This window comes from Quercus robur, chromosome 11 (assembly GCF_932294415.1).
Source record: "Quercus robur chromosome 11, dhQueRobu3.1, whole genome shotgun sequence".
NCBI classification, from domain to species: Eukaryota; Viridiplantae; Streptophyta; class Magnoliopsida; order Fagales; family Fagaceae; genus Quercus; species Quercus robur.
The window spans coordinates 27,418,792-27,436,687 of NC_065544.1; the positions used below are offsets into that span (position 1 = coordinate 27,418,792).

General features: G+C 44.8%; 1 protein-coding gene across 7 annotated transcripts in view; it reads right to left on the minus strand.

The window, feature by feature from the left end:
- Positions 1-9,382: 9,382 nt before the first annotated feature.
- The window catches only part of LOC126707551 (TMV resistance protein N-like), a 79,362-nt gene continuing 70,848 nt past the window's right edge, over positions 9,383-17,896 (minus strand). For 2 of the 7 annotated variants that reach the window (XM_050407267.1, XM_050407268.1), the window contains exon 8: positions 10,441-10,955. The gene's annotated coding sequence lies outside the window, so the exon portion shown is untranslated. The other 5 variants (XM_050407266.1, XM_050407265.1, XM_050407264.1 and 2 more) reach the window with 5 other exon arrangements.

Below are 17,896 nucleotides of genomic sequence, written 5' to 3' on the forward strand. Positions count from 1 at the left end.
CCAAGGGTCAGAGTCGCCAGGGGAGCAGCAGCACCACAACGCCGCAATGGATGCCATGAGCAGGGCCTTGCGGATGGCGGCCCGGTCTCCATTCTCGGATGAGATTGAACGGGCACCCATGCCGAGCAGATTCGCGCGCCCACCATTCAATTCCTATGAGGGGAGGACAGACCCCGTGGAGCATGTCAATCATTACATCCACATGATGTCGTTGCATGCGCACAACGACGCATTGATGTGTAAAGTATTCCCTTCCAGTCTCGGTTCTACCGCACTGAGGTGGTTCAATGGGTTGCGGAAAGGTTCTATACACAGCTTCGCCGAACTGATTCAGGAGTTCGGCAGCAGGTTCGTAACATGCAGCCGAGTGCAACAACCGGTCGACGCGTTGCTTTCCATGAAAATGAGGGTCGGGGAAACCCTTCGGAGTTATGCCAGCCGATACTGGGAACTCTACAATGAGATTGGTGGGGGAAACGAGAAGATTGCGGCTAGCACCTTCAGGATGGGGCTCCCCGAGGATTCTGAACTACGGGAGTCGTTGACAAGAAGACCCCCGGAGAACATGAGGCAACTGATGAGACGCATAGAGGAGTACAAACGCTTGGAGGATGACCGGCTGCAAAGCAGGGGGAAAGCTCCTTTTTCGGGGAGATCTCGGCAAAACATCTTGCCGCCAAAGCCGAAAAGGGACTTCAGAATGCAGGAACCAGAGGTGCAGTTCGAAGGGGTTAATGTGTTATTTAAAGAGCCCGTGCACAAGATACTGGAACGGATAAGGAACGAGCCATTCTTCAGATGGCCGAACAAAATGGGGGGCGATCCATCTCGGAGGAACCAAAGCCTGTACTGCACTTATCACAGAGACAAGGGGCACACCACCGAGCAGTGTAGGGTATTGAGAGATCATCTCGGGCAGTTAGTGAAGGCAGGGCACCTGAAAGAGTTCGTAGCAGATTCCGCTGACCGGGAGACCGAGCAGGGCGTCCCACAGAGAAGGAATCCCCCCCCACCACCCCGGGGAGTGATCAACGTCATTCATGCCGCACCGAGAGGGACAGCAGCGGCGAAGATGGTGATGACAATGGCTTGCGCGGGGGGAGAATCATCCAAGAAACAAAAGAGAGTTGGACGACCGGACATCTCGTTCGGAGAAGATGATTTCGAAGGAACCATCCAACCTCACGACGACGCTTTGGTGGTCACAGCCCGGATAGGCGGATTCTTGGTGAAGAGGGTGATGATTGATCAGGGTAGCGGGGCTGACGTCATGTACCCGGATCTCTTCGAAGGGCTCGGGTTAAAAACCCAGGATTTGGCGACGTATAACACGCCATTGGTCTCGTTTGACGGGAGAATTGTGATTCCCGAGGGGCAAATCTCACTCCCAGTGGACATGGAGGGCAAGGAAGTTGTAGTTACGTTCATAGTAGTCCGATCGTTCGCACCCTACACCGCGATCCTGGGGAGGCCGTGGATTCACGCCATGGGGGCTGTTCCGTCCACCCTTCACGTAAAAGTAAAATTTCCTACTGAGTACGGGGTTGCAGAGGTAAGGGGGAGTCAGAAGGTGGCGAAGCAATGCCTCGTAGCCGCGGTCCAGTGGGAAAAGGAACAGCTCGGCCAAGCTGAGCACGCCGAGAAGGAGACAGCATAGCAATTACAGATACCCCAGGAAAAGGGGGCGGACGTTGCCGAGGAGGTGCTGAAGGTAAGAATTCTCCCAGATAGTGACAAATTCTTCCAGATAGGTACAAGCATGGGTGACCGGGAAAGGGTAGAGGTGTTGTTGTTCCTGTTGCAGAGCATAGATGTCTTCGCATGGAACCCGTATGAAGTTCCCGGCGTAGACCCCGAGTTCATTGTTCACAAACTCAATGTGGACCCATCATTTCCTCCGAAAAAGCAGAAGCCGAGAAGAGCATCAAAGGAGCACGTCGATGCAGTAAACCTGGAGGTCCAGCGACTGAAAGAAGCCGGGGTCATAAAAGAAATATTCTTCCCAAGATGGCTAGCAAACACTGTCGTAGTAAAGAAGAAGAGCGGTAAATGGAGAGTCTGTGTGGACTTCACCGATTTAAACAGAGCATGTCCCAAGGATCCGTTCCCGATGCCCAAGATTGATTAGTTGGTGGATGCCACGTACGGGCACCCGAGAATGAGTTTCCTGGACGCCTTTCAAGGGTATCACCAGATTGCCTTAGCACTCGAGGACCGAGAGAAGACAGCATTTATATCCCCGAACGCGAACTATCACTATGAGGTCATGCCGTTTGGATTGAAGAATGCCGGGGCCACTTACCAACGTATGATGACAAGGATGTTCCGGGAAAAAATTGGCTGCACGGTTGAGGTTTATATCGACGACATGGTAGTAAAGAGCAGAAAAGAGTCGCAGCATATTGAAGACCTTCGGGGAATATTCGAGATACTACGACGACACGGGCTGCGCCTCAATGCCGAAAAGTGCACTTTCGGCGTGGGGGCTGGCAAGCTCCTAGGCTATCTGATCTCCACTCGGGGAATAGAGGCTAACCCCGATCAAATAGAGGCAATCAATCGCCTAAAACCCCCGAGCAACCCTAAGGAGGTGCAGGTGCTCACCGGGATGTTGGCCGCCCTGAACCGGTTCATCTCCAAATTTGCCGATCGCTGCCGGCCATTCTATCAACTTTTGAAGAAGTGGAAGGGGTTTCAGTGGGACGAGAGCTGCGATGAAGCTTTTCGAGAACTAAAGGAGTATTTGGCAAAGGCGCCGAGGTTGACGGCCCCAGAGCCCGGGGAGGATCTGTTTATGTACCTTGCAGTAACCAATCATGCCGTAAGCGCTGTATTACTAAGGGACCGGGGAGTGCAAATACCGGTGTATTACGTAAGCAAAACTTTGGTCGATGCCGAGACAAGGTACCTGCCGCTTGAAAAGTTGGTTTTGGCCTTGGTACACGCCACGAGGAAGTTACCACACTACTTCCAGGCACACACAGTGTTCGTCCTCACCGAGTATCCATTACAGTCACTGTTGAAGAGGTCCGATTTCACAGGACGGATTGCTAAATGGGGAACTCGGTTGGGATCGTTCGACATAAGATACCGACCTAGAAGCTCGGTGAAAGGGCAGATTCTCGCTGATTTCATCGCGGAATTTACACCTAAGAACGAAGGCCAGGTAATCTGTAGTGCGGAGATTCGCCCATGGAGGTTATTTGTGGACGGCGCAGCAAACGCTATGGGGGCCGGGGCCGGTATTGTCATAATCACCCCTGAGGGTATGCGACTGGAACATTCCTTCAGATTGGGGTTCAAAGCCTCGAACAACGAAGCCGAATATGAGGCCTTGTTGGCCGGACTGAGGGCAGTATTGCATCTGGGCGCCAGGGACGTGGAAGTCTACTCGGACTCTCGGCTGGTTGTATATCAGATCACTGGTGACTTCGAGGCTCGGGATCCCCGGATGAAAGCTTATCTGAGCACGGCAAAGCAGATTATCGGTCGGTTTGGAACGGTAAAAATATCCCAGGTAGCCCGGTCGCAAAACAAGCATGCTGACTCTCTTGCCACTTTAGCCTCATCGGCTACCGAGGACACACCAAGGCTTATCACGATTGAACTGGTAAGGGAACCGAGCATCTGTGTGAAGACTGCCCTCGACCAAGCTGGAGTAGGGGTTGCGCAAGTGGCGGTGCCCGGATCATGCTGGATGAATCCAATCGTAGACTTTCTTTCCGAAGATAAAGTTCCAGAGGATGAGGCCGAGGCCAATAAGATTCGACGAATGGCTCCCAGGTATTGGTTGTCTTCGGACCGAAAGTTGTACAGAAGGTCCTTCGCTGGCCCTTACCTCTTGTGCCTGCATCCTGAAAAAATCCAGGAACTTCTAACCGAGCTGCATGAAGGAGTATGCGGCGGGCATGCCGGGGGACGATCTTTAGCACACAGAGCAATGACGCAGGGGTTTTGGTGGCCACAGATGCAGAAGGACGCCGCCGAATATGTTCGAAGTTGCGAACAATGTCAAAGGCACGCCCCAATGATCCATCAGCCTGCCGGACATCTAAACCCTGTCAGCAGTCCGTGGCCATTTGCACAATGGGGGCTCGACATCCTCGGGCCATTCCCCCGAGCAACGGGGAACCGCCGTTTTGTTCTGGTGGCCGTAGATTACTTCACAAAGTGGGCTGAAGCTGAAGCCTTAGCCAATATCCGGGATACCGACGTGAAAAAATTTGTGTGGAAAAACATAGTTACAAGGTTTGGGGTGCCGAATTCCCTAGTGACAGACAACGGGCTACAGTTCGACAGCAACGCTTTTCGGACATTTTGCAGCGAGCTCGGCATCAAGAACAAGTATTCGACCCCGGCATACCCCCAGAGCAACGGCCAAGCTGAAGCAGTGAACAAGACTATTTTGAACGGGCTCAAGAGAAGGTTGGATGGAGCGAAAGGAAGGTGGGCAGAAGAGCTACCCAGTGTTTTGTGGGCCTACCGAACGACCCCCAGGAGATCCACGGGGGAAACCCCATTTTCTCTGGCATACGGAGCAGAAGCGGTAATACCAACCGAGGTGAGCTTGTGCAGCGCGCGGGTTGCCGGGTTCGACCCCATGCAGAACGCCGACCTTATGATGGAGCAGTTGGATTGGCTAGAAGAATGCAGGGAGGCCGCGACCGTACGTCTTGCCGAGTATCAACAGAAGCTGGCGCAAAGGTACAACCGAAATGTGAGGACCAGGGAATTCAGCGCTGGGGAATTGGTGTTAAGAAGGGTAGTAGGGAACATGCGGGACGTGGCTGCAGGGAAGCTTGCTCAAAGTTGGGAGGGACCATACAGAGTCACAGCCATCGCAGGGGCAGGAGCTTACTACTTGGAGGACCTGGACGAGAGGCCGCTCCCCCGACCATGGAACGCCAACAACCTGAAGAAATTCTACGCGTAACCCTCGATGTAAGTCAAAACTTGTATTCTGTGAAGATTAAGAGTATGATGAACCTTTTTGTCATTGCTGTTTTTGAACCAGTAGCCGCGCATTAAGAGAATCGCCGAGCATGTGAAAACCGAACAAGATCCTAAGGACAGAAACCTGACACTCGGCTCGAGCAATATCGCCGAGCAGGTGAAAACCTTACAAACAAAATACTAAGGACAGAAACCTGACACTCGGCTCGATCAATATCGCCGAGCAGGTGAAAACCTTACAAACAAAATCCTAAGGACAGAAACCTGACACTCGGCTCGATCAATATCGCCGAGCAGGTGAAAACCTTACAAACAAAATCCTAAGGACAGAAACCTGACACTCGGCTCGATCAATATCGCCGAGCAGGTGAAAACCTTGCAAACAAGATCCTAAGGACAGAAACCTGACTCTCGGCTCGGTCAATATCGCCGAGCAGGTGAAAACCTTACGAACAAGATCCTAAGAACAGAAACCTGACTCTCGGCTAGATCAATATCGCCGAGCATGTGAAAATCTGACGAATAAATCTTAAGGGCATACACCTGACCCTCGGCCCAGTCAAAATCACCGAGCATGTGTGAAACTTGCGAATTAAATATACGAAACTAGTTCCCGGTTAAAATCGAATACTCGGACAAACGAGGACCTTGAAAACAAATGCTCGGATAACAAAAACTCCATTCTCGGTCAAACCAAAACCTAATAAAAACCTATGCCTTTTTACAAAAATTAAGTCCAAATAGCGCTCTCAAAACTACAGGCTCTCCGGGGTAACATTCTGTCAAACGGCCATAGCACAGGTATAATTCAAGCAAAGCACAAACGGAAGTAATTTCACTCAACAAATTGAAACAGGAAAAGGGAACGGACTACCAATTAAACAAGTAAAAACAAATTGTTCAATCACCACATCCCGGTGACATGGGCAAAATAAAACCAATAAAATAGTGCAACGGTTCAGTCACCACATCCCGGTGACATAGGCAAATAAAAAATGAAATAAAAAGGAAATAAAGTCAACTAAGGGGTTGAGTCGGCGGGGGCACTTCCTGCTGGACGGTCAGGGTGAGAGGCTGGGCCTCGTCAAGAAGTTCCTGCACGGTAGGTATGCTCGTCGCCTCCAGTTCCTCGGGCTCAGCATGGGAGTCGATTTGTTCAACCAACTCCCTCATACTAGCCGTCTCCTCCTCGTCAAGAGCGGTCGGGGCATCCTGGCCGGCAGGTTCAGGGTTCGGGAATGGGACTTGGCTGGGGTCCCTCAGCGGTGAATCCTCAGGAACTCCCAGTGCCTGAAGAGCAGCAAACCATCCGGCCTCAAAACCCATACGCCGAGCCCCAGTAACCACCGGCTCTGCAGAGTTCTCGGCATCTGCGAAACCTACATCGTACCACTTCTGCTCCGCGGCCGCCAAGCCGGCCCTGAGATCGGCTATCTCATCAGCATGAGAAGTGTTGAGGCTGAGGGCTTCGGCCAGCTTAAGTTCTGTCTCATTTTGCCGGGCCAGGAGTTCGGCACACCTTTTTTCAGCCGATGCTCGGAACTTCTCCGCGGCTGCAGCCTTCTTCTCGGCAGAATCAGCAATCTTCGCCTTTTCCTTAGCAGTTTTCATTGCTGCCTCCCGCGCCTCCTTCTCACGCTCATTCTCCTCATCAAGCTCCCGAGCCCGGGCAGCCACGATATGAGCCAGTTGAGCGGCCTAGCAAGCACGGGGGTTAACAAGGAAATCCGGGGAAATCTATATATATATATATACGAAAGTGAAGAGATAAAAGAATTACCGCAATGGCGTGCCACTCTAACCGGCGCCCCACAGACTCCTCGGACCCATCCTCGAAAGCATGCACGTCCTCGGGGAGTTGGAGAGCTCCAGCCAAAGTATGGGCGATACGACCGCCCTCGCCCTTATCCCACATCCGGATGGAGGCGGTTGAGGGCAATGGCTTGCCGTCCAAAAGGAACTTAGGCTCCCAAGCTGGAGCCACTTGGGAGGAAGACGCGCCCCCCGTGCCAGCCTCGGTTGGCGGCTCGCGGATAACGATCCCGCCGGTTGGACGGGGAGGAGTCTGAACTACGGCGTCCCCCGGACCCGTGGAATGTTGCTCGGTAACTTTCTGTTTCTTCCGGGCACGTCCGGACTGCGAGGGGGGAGGAGGTTGAGAAACTGGACCCCGACCCTGAGTAGGCGGGGGCTGGTTGGTCGGCCGGGCACCAGGCACGAACCTGTCTAGGGTCATTGCTCTCCTTGCCACCATTCTTACTCCGGGCTGGATCGCTTCAGCTAGCAGGTTAGCCGCGTCTGTCACTTGCTGATGGTGCTCGGCAGGTCGATCCTCGGGATGGGGCTGCTCTTGGGCTTGGTCCCCTTGTTGTATGGCTTCGTGAGCTCTCTCTCTAAGGCGCCGGGATACCTGTTCCGCGGAATCGTCTCGTAGGGGGGCTAGTTCATCCGCGGTAGTGAACCGCCGACCAAATTCCCTCTCTTCCCCGGTTGTAAGCTTCGGCGGCAAGAAGTTCACGTACCGGACGTCTATGTACGATAGCAGGGGGCTGTCTACTATCAACGCCTGCTTGAAAGGCTGCCAGGTAGAGTAAACCGGTTCCACGCCGAGGATCAGGTGGGAGGCCCGGAGTTGCCCGTCCCAATGCACAAAGATCTCGGAACGAAGGACGAAGTTTAGGTCCCTGACGTGGACTGCTCTGAGATCCTGAGCAAAAACTTTGCCGTCTGCGAAAGAACAGATAACGCGTTAGCCTTTAACAAACAAATTTTTTTTACTCAAACAACTATAAGAAGGGGAGGGTACGAACCCACTTCACGGCGTGTGAGAGGGCAAGGGATCTCCCCGGCAAACCAATTGCCGCGCACCCTGACGAACTCCCCGGCGGAGTTCCTGTTCGAATCGGGTAGGCAAGATATCAGCCGTACCCGAGCATCCCTCGTCTTTAAATAATAATTTGTGGACTTGCTCCCACAGAGGCTGTACATTTGGTTAATATCATGTTGGTCTAATTGTAAGTTAAAGGTTCGGTTCAATTGGCTAACACAACTAACTACCCGGTAAAAATTGGGGGGAAGCTGGTCGGGGCACAACCCATAGTAGATGAGTGTGTTTATCAGGAGGGGATCTACCGGGAACCTAACCCCACCTTCTAAGATGGACATCAAAGGAAAGAAGGCTGTACCCTGCCCTCGGTGGAATTCCATATCACTCTCGTGACAGTAGGCCACGTCCACGTCACTGGGAATGCTAAATTTACTCCTAAAGGTGGCCAACGCAGCCGGGGTATCTAGGAGGTAAGAATAACCCATCTATAAAGCCTAAAACTATAAGAATAAACTCAAAAAAGCAAAGCTGAAGGAAAAGGAAGGGGAAGGAAGACTTACTGTGGGTTCTAAGGAGGAAAAGAGCGCTGAGCGAGCAAGCACACAGAACTATGGTCGGCAGAGAGTAAACGCTAAAGATCAGAGGCGAAGGAAAAATGGAATGATGTGTGGAGAAGGACTATTTATAGAGCCAAAAGAAACGGGGGGAGAGGAAACGCTTTATCAAGCAATAAATGGGCACAGCCTACGAGCGACCCAACGAATGCCAAGCGTAACTGACGTGCGCGCCGCTTCGGTTTGCGAACCGTCAGGCAATAATGATGACTGAGCCTGGCGCCGCGAAACGGCGCGTCTTTTGAGATGAATGTTAATTAGAAGTGACAGCCAGAAGCCCAAGGCTAGAAGACTCCTGGGATCAAAAGGCCCTAAACAGCACCTTGATTCTCCTCGGCAACCGAGTATGAATCAAGGGGGGGCTATTGTACGGCACCGAGCTCCCAAAGTCCATACTTCCCTTGGGCCCAGATCCGTCTGGGCCCCGGGCCCAAGCCCATACCGGTCCTGGATGCAGGCCCGGTGCCGAGCTTCCAAAGCCCGTACTGTCCTTGGGCCCGGACCCTTCTTGAAACTGCCTTAAGGTAAAAACAGGTTTTGAGCACAATGTTCCCGGAGTTTTTCCGGTTATTCCTTCCCGGAAGAGCGCTTGAGTCATGACCGGGAAGGACACGATATGAACGGGGACGCGAGTTGCCGAACATAATCGGCGCAAGTGGAAACAAGTTCCAAGATCATAAATGCTGCACCGCCCTTCCACCTAAACGGCCACTTTAACCAGATAATACTGGACCCTTAGTAGCACTAACGGTGATTGTAATCATGATCTCCCCACTAACCTTGACTATAAATAGAAGAAAGTTGGGAGAAGAGGGGGTTCAGAAAAATGGAGAGAAAATAGTCAAGGAGAGAGCCTTTCAACTGAATACTGCTTTGAGTCTCTCTGCCTAGAACGACCCGTTGTAGGAAATCCTTAAACCCACTACAAATAAATTGTGAGCCCAAGGGACCTAAGGCCCAGAGTTCCTGTACTTGGTTCTTACACCCTTATAGGAACGAAGAATTACATATAACAATCAAAATGTGCGCAATTGACTTGGGAATGTACAAATTAGCCAATCGAGTATGGTAGAAATTATGTTTCAAAAAAAAAAAAATCTACAATAAAATTTCCTCATTCTATTCCGAATACTAATCTCTAATAATACAAAATTAATTCCATGACCAAAACCTCCAATCAACAAGAATCCTGCAATATATTGGTTACATATATGTAATGCAACTTTAGTAGTAATACATAGAAAAATATTAATAATAATATCACTATCATAAAAAAATTTATCACGCGTAACGCGCGGGTTTGCAACTAGTTATACTAATACAACAACCCTCAAAAGAATTTTTTTTATAGAATAATTAATTTTTGTTAATCAAAACACCAAAAGAAAAAACTTCAGACAAAGCTGGACACAACCACCAGCCCAACAAACAACACTCGAACAAACCCCCCTCTAAGCTACCAAAGTACAAACAACTACATTTACAACCACACTTTACAAGCCCAACAGGGCACTCAAACATTACAACAGTGCAAGTGTGCAACTCTATTTCATAAGCAGATATTGCTCTAATCACAAACTGTTAAGTTAGTAGAAGCATTTATTCTCTCATTTGTTGTGTGTAACAAAATAATAGTAGGTTATGCAAAATAGAAATAAAAAAGACAATCACACACGAAACACAAAGATTTATGTGGTTCAGCTTTAGGCCTACATCCACAGACAGTGTCTAACAGAAAAATTCACTAAGAAAATTGGAGATTACAAAATGGCACAATAGCACGGGACAAGAGAATCTTTAATATCTCTTCACTGGTGCCAGTGCCTAAACTCTATAAAACCAATTGAACAAAGCCACACACATACAGCAAAAAGGAACCCTCCTAAGCTGGTTCTTGACCACTTTAACCAAAGCCCAGGTGGGTGAGAGAGGAGGGACCCTCCTTGGCTAATTCTTCAACGTCACTTTGGCAACCATCCCTCTTAAGCCACCATAGGCTTCAAGAAAATTTTGAACTATTCAAACCTGATGAAAAAACTAAAAAAATAAATTAAAAAAAGATGATACAGGATGATTTTAATTTTCGAGTTTGTGGTGATTGGGAATTGATTGCCAAAAGGTAATGTTAAGGCACAACTGCTCAACTAGCACAATACTTCGATTTTTTTTTTTTTTTTTTTTTCCTTAAACGCTAGTATATATCTGAGGAAAAAGAGAAAAAGGAAAAATCCAAAAAGAAAAACTCTATTATTTTATACTTATTAAAAATTAAAAACTTTTACCATGCCAAAATAAACCTAACAATCAAAACTCACACTTTGATTTCATTGGATTATAATAGGAACAAGAAAGATGATGACTTACAGGCAAAGAAGTCAAAAAATTCCCGAAAGAATCAGCCACACATCCTTCAAGTCTTAGGATCTGGTCCCTCATTAGAGTAGCCTTCTCCACTAGGTCCAGCCCCGTCACTGCTTATCTATGCTACCTTCGGCAACTGAAACGTCAATATCATGATGAATTACACCCAGATCCTCATAGAACGTGCTGTAGCTGCTGCACTGTGTCATAGTAAATATGGAATACTGGAATTCAAATTCATTTCCAAATGGAATTAACTTTTATTAATAAATGAGAATCCAACAATTTAGAGTACAACCACATAAGGCATCCATAAGAATTATAGAATTTGAAGATTTATTTCTTGGAATTTCAGAGAAATAAATTAGTAGGAAAAAAGGCTTTGAGTTCAAAATCTGATTAGGAATTGGAGGCCAGATATTGTTTGTCTTCAAGAAACTAAAATGGAGTTGATAACTAGAGTTGTGATTCGCAGTTTGTGGTGTGGCCAACATGTTGATTCGTCATATTTAGGTTCTTGTGGTGCTTCTGGAGGGGTGTTGCTGATGTGGGACACGCGGGTTGTGGATAAAGTGGAGGTAGCAATGGGATGCTTTTCGGTGTCTTGTAAATTTAAAAATGTGGTTGACCAATTCGTTTGGGCATTTACTAGAGTATATGGTCCTAACTCAATGAGTGAAAGAAGGTTTTTATGGGAGGAATTGTTTGGTTTGAGCAGTTGGTGGAATGTTCCATGGTGTATGAGAGGTGACTTTGATGTGGTAAGATTTCCTTCCGAACGTTCTAGTTCTATTGTTTTTACAGTTGCTATGCGTGAGTTCTCTGATTTTATGTTTGAACAAGGTCTGATTGATCTCCCATTGGAAGGAGGAAGTTTTACCTGGTCTAATTTTTGAGAAGTTGAGTCAAAAGCAAGGCTGGACAGTTTCTTGTTCTCTACAGATTGGAAGGCTAAGTTTCCTATTGTTTGTCAGAGAAGAATGTCTAGGCTTTTATCAAATCACTTTCCAATTGTATAAGAGGGTGGAGCCTTTCATCATAAGGGCAAGAGGCTATTTAGATTTGGGAACATGTGGCTTAAGGATGAGGGCTTTGTGCAAAGGGTGTGATCTTGGTGGGAATCTTATCATTTTCAAGGTGCTTCAAGTTTTGTATTGGCAAATAAATTGAAATTGTTGAAAAATGATTTGAAAAAATGGAATGTAGAGGTTTTTGGAAATGTAGAAGAATGAGGTAAACAGTTGTGGAAGGATCTTAGCGAATTAGAGACTATTAAGGAAAGTCGTGGTCTAACGGCGGAGGACAAGTTGGATTTGGAAAGAATCCAAGGTGAGCTAGAAAAAGCTTCTCTTCTGGAAGAAATTTGTTGGAGGCAAAAATCTAGAGTTCTTTGTATTAGAGAAGGAGATAGGAATACTAAATTCTTCCATCGTATAACCAATTCTCACAGAAGATTTAACTCCATAGATAGGCTTATGGTGGATGCAAAACTTTCTTCGGATCCGAAGGACATAGTAAAAGGTATTTCTCGCTTCTATAGGCAGCTCTATTCTGAAAATGTGGTTGACAGACCTGTCCTTGATGACGTGGACATCTCTAGAATTTCTGAGGAAGATGCCCTTTGGTTAGATAGGCCGTTTGACGAGGAAGAGGTGTATGGGGTGATTAATGGTTTTAATGGTGATAAGGCTCCTAGCCCGAATGGTTTTTCCATGGCTTTTTTCCAGTCCTGTTGGAGTGTTTTGAAGAAAGAGATTATGGAAGTTTTTTAGAACTTTCAATCTAAAGTTGTGTTCAAGAATCTTAATATTGCATTTCTTGCCCTTATTCCTAAAAAGGCAGATGTTGTGGAGATCAAGGATTTTCAACCAATCAATTTAGTTGGTGGGATTTACAAGATTATTTCAAAGGTGTTGGCTAATCGGTTCCAAAGGGTGGCACATGGGCTTATTTTAGATTCACGGAATGCATTGTGAAAGGTAGATAAATTTTGGATTCCGTGCTAATTGCTTCTAAATGTATTGATAATAGATTGAAGACAGGGATTCCAGGGGTGTTGTGTAAGTTGGATGTGGAGAAGGCGTATGATCATTTGAATTGGGGTTTTCTAACATATATGTTGTAGCATTGTGGGTTTTCAGAAAAATGGAGAAAATGGATTATGTGTTGCATTTCTACCGTTAAATTTTTCATTTTGATTAATGGGGGTCCTTCAGATTTTTTTGGGAGCTCTAAGGGGATTAGGCAAGGGGATCCTCTATCTTCGTTGCTCTTTGATGTGGTTATGGAGGCTTTGAGCCGTATGTTGGATGTGGCTGTAGTTGCTGGACAATTTTCAGGCTTCTTTGTAGGTTCTAGACCTAGTACTTCAATGATGGTGTCTCATCTTTTATTTGCAGATGACACTCTTATTTTTTGTGATGCTAACCCTAATCAGTTAATTACTTTGAGGGAGATTTCTGACTAGATTTGAGAAGGTTTTAGGTTTAAGGACTAATTTGGGGAAATCAAAATTGGTTTAATGATGGAGAGGTACATAATCTGGATGTGTTGGTGGGGCTGTTGGGTTGTAGGCATTCTTCCCTTCCTTTGAAATATTTGGGGCTTTGGATGTTAAATTCAAGGAGGTGTCAATCTGGAATCCTATATTAGAGAAGATGGAACGAAGACTAGCGGGTTGGAAGAGGCTTTATTTACTTAAGGGGGGTAAGGTAACTCTTATAAAAAATACTCTCTCCTTTTTACCTACTTTTTTCCTTTCCATTCTTCCTATACTTGGGAAGGTTGCCAATCGCATGGAGAAATTATAGAGAGATTTTCTTTGGAGTGGTATTAGTGGTGATTTTAAATTACTCTAGGTGAAATGGGCTAAGGTTTGTAAGCCAATATAGGTTGGGGGGCTAGGTATTAGAAGATTGAGGATTTTTAACTCTGTCTTTTTAGGTAAGTGGTTGTGGAGGTATGGTTTAGAGAAAGATGCATTGTGGAGGAAGGTTATTGAGGTGAAATATAGGAATGTTTGGGGTTGTTGGTGCACGAAAAAGGTGACCAGTACGTACGGTGTTAGCCTTCGGAGGTTTATTAGAAGTGGCCGGTTGAACTTCTCTAAACTACTAGAGTATGATGTGGGTGATGGTACTAGAGTGAAGTTTTGGAAGCATGTGTGATGTGGGGATTGTACCCTCGAAGAGGCTTTTCCAAAACTTTACTGTCTGAGTAGGGCAAGGGACTCTTCAGTGGGGGAGGTTATGTGTTGGTTTGGTGGGAGGATTCATTGGAATTTTCAATTTCGTCGTTCACTGCAGTAGGATTGGGAGGAAGACTCTTTTGATCAGTTTATGGTCATCGTTTACTCTTCAAAAGTGCAGGGTGTTGGCCCTCACAAGGTTTGTTGGAAGTCAGTAAGGAGTAGAGGTTTTGAGGTTAAAGGTTTTTATCTCTCTTTTTCCTCCTACTCTTTCATTCCTTTGGAGGTTGGTGTGGCAATCGAAGGTGCCTCCAAGAGTGGCTTTCTTTTCATGGTCAGCTTCTTTAGGTAAGGTTCTAACAACTGATAACTTTCGCAAAAGGCTTATTATTGTTCTTGATTGGTGTTACGTGTAAGAGGTGTGAGGAGTCGGTGGTTCAACTTCTGCTTCATTGCCCCATAGCATTTGAGGTCTTTGGTGTTTTGTTTGTTTGGACTTCATTGGGTTATGCCTCATAAGGTAATTGAGTTGTTTGAGTCTCAGCAAGGTAAACTCGGGAGGCATCGTAATATAGATTTTTGGAGACTTGTGTCGCATTGCTTGATGTGGTGTATTTGGAGTGAAATAAATGCTAGATGCTTTGAGGGATGTGAGCGGTCCTTGCTAGATGTTAAGTCATTTTTCTTACATACTCTACTTGTATGGAGTGTGGCTCTCTCGCATTTTTCTTGTTTTTCCTTTCCTGTTTTATTTGATCATTGTAATTTTGTTTCTTGATTTGTGCCCGCACAGTACAGGAAGGCTGCTTCAACTTATTCTCCTATTTTATATACCTATACATGGGGCAGCTGAGTATGTTCAAAGGTACACTTATTTCTTATGATTAACCATGCAGTTAGCATTCGATACTGCTTTTGTTTGTCAAGCACTGAAAAAGGATTATCTTATGGGTAAAAATTTGAGGTGACCGTTTGGCATGAATTTTTTTTTTTTTTTGGAACTTTCTCATTAGAAGAAATATTACTTATTTGGTTTTATGGCACATTTAATCATGCTTTCTCCTGTAAAATACAACAACCAACACAAATGACCTAACTAAAAATATCTGAGGAAAAAAAGGGCTGAAAAGAGAAAAAAAATAAACTGCCCCATGTAATGTTTTCCCCAGGAAGAGAGGGAGAAAAAAATGGAAAATGAAAAGGAGGAGGAAGAACTGACATATCAAAAAAGAGGAAAAGAGAAGTGTTCCAATGAAAGGGATGTAGATGTGAATAACAGTCTGAAACTAACATTTGAAAACCTGCTGCAGATAGTTATTTTAATTTCTCATGACTTGTTAGTGTGTATGGTATTTCTCTTAAGGCTTTATAAGTGATCTGAACAAGATATCCAAGTTTGTCGCTAAAATTTGATTTCAACTGCAAGTTCCATTGTGTCAGATTTTATAATCATATTCATAATATATACTAACATGTTCAATGTTGCAGATTTCCTGATTCAAGAATTTACTTATTGTTATCATGTATAAGCATTCACTATCCTTGTTTTGGGAGTTGGACCACATGAAGAATAAAGCTAAATAATTTGCTCTATTATATCCTCTATCTGAGTCAAATAATTTGTCCCTTTTTGTCTCCTACTACTTTTGCTTCATACTATGAAGATTCCACCTAACCTGTTGCTATAATTACTTCCACATTATAGTGAAGGACTAGGTCAAAAACTCATTATCATGCAACCTGGGTAGTAGGTACATACATACATACATACAAACATGTATATGTGCGTGTGTAACTTCTAAATTTTGGGTCAAGATCAATGTGCTGTTTTTGGTCATATTTTTAACTTTACTGAATTTGTCAGGAAATCCAGAAGCCACTATTAAGAAACACCTAGTTTGCAGTAAGTTTTTTCATAGTAATTGGAGGAGTTTGAAAATCTGTCTGATTTGGCTGGTAACTCTCAAAAGAATGAGGTTTTCTGTGCTGCTGTTCCAGATGGGCTGAAGAACCAAATTTTTGAGATCTTACAATTCAAAAGAGCTTCAATACTGGTAAGATACCTCCAGGTCCATCTAATTTCTGGGAGTCCTTGTGCAAAAGAATGTATGCCCCTTTTTGAGATAACAGGCAGAAATGAATCCTGGCAGCAAGGAATCTTTACTTTGCAGAATGGATCCAGTTGATCCAATCAGTTCATTATAGCCTTTAGATTTTACTGGTCAAGCATCTTCATATTGCCAAAGAAGATTTTCAAGCCTATTGAACAGAAATTTAGTAGTTACCTATGGAAAGGAAAGGAGATCTAGGGGCTTAAGTATCCTGGGATGTTGTATGCAAGTCAAAGAGAAGGTGGATTAGCTTTGAAAGGGGTGTAAGAATGGAACAAAGCAGCCATAACTAGACATATATGGAATCTGTTTGCTAAGGCAGGCTCAATTTGGGTAGCTTGTGTTAAAATCTGTTTGCTAAGACAATAGTTTTGGGTTTGTTAACATCCCTCAAGATAGCTCTCCGGGCTAGAGAAAAATTCTAAATCTTAGAAGTATTTTCAGGCCATTACTGAAGATCAGGTTGTAGCATTTTCCTATGGCATGATTGGTGACTACCAGATGGAGTCCTAATTCAGAAGTATGGTACTCAAGTCAGAGATGATGTTGCTACCAGATCAAATGCAAGGATTTCAACTTTCAAGTGTTGGGAAAGATAAAAACTGGTCTTGGAAGTGAGTTAGATCATATGGCCTGGTATCCATTCAGAGTAAACTTTGTTCACTAAACATTGGTGAAACAGGTAGAGTGGTACCTATTCTAAGTGCAGAAACATGGGAGTAGGTCAGGGCTAAGCTTTTAACAGTAGGACAGTGGAAAATCATCTGGTTCTCTCAAGATTCGAAATGTTACTCCTAGTTTCCCTTGGAAGGGAATTTGAAAAGTAAAGTTCCCTAAAAGGGTGCCATTTTTTATGTGGATAGCAGCCCATGGCCAGATTCTCATTTTGGATAATTTTATGCTCCGTGGTCGTCCCTTGGCAAATCGTTGTTGTATGTGCTGTTGTAATGAGAAATCTGTGGATCATCTTCTTATTTTTTGTCCGTTAGCTCATTCTATGCGGATGCATATGATTCAGCTGTTTGGGATTGATTAGATCATGCCAAGTTTGGTTGTAGACTTACTTTGTTGTTGGTACCATTGGCTTGGGAAATATAATTCCGATATTTGGAATTTAGTACCAGGCTGTTTGATATGGACTATTTGGACTAAACACAATCGGCGTTCTTTTGAGGATATCAAGAAATCAATGGCCCAATTGTTAGATTTGTGCCAGTGGACTCTCTTTGATTGGTCCCGGAGTTGGGGTCTTTTGGATTGTTCTACTATTATTGATTTTCTTTTGTCTCTTAGAATATGATTTTGATTCCTTTATTTCTTTTTGTTGCTATGTTGTTCTTTGTTCACTACCGTAAACTCTATGTATCTTTTATTCTTTTCTACTAATAATATTGCTTTCTTACCTATCAAAAAAAAAAAAGTGTTAGATTGAGAAAATTGAATTGGGAAAATTTTAAATCAACTTTCATGTTTTGATATATAATAGAAGAAAAGTGATAAGAAATAAAAAAGGAAACGGAACCTCATTATATTTCTTCCCATAATAAGATGAAAATTGAAGTGAAATGCTTTTTTTTTGGATAAAAGTGTTCATGCATAATAAACACAGCACATTGTACAAATTATAAGACAATTTCATTGAAAGTTTATTCAATATTTTGGGTAATATTCTTACCTCTCATATGAATAGTAAATTCTGCTATAAACTTTACTAAGACTCATTTTCATGGAACATTGTATAGTTATCCACTTATTCTATACTCATTATTCATTTCTCTTTCTTTCTTATCAAACAGGGCAAAAAAAGTTTTAAAAACTTCAACATTTTTTCATTACTTTTCTG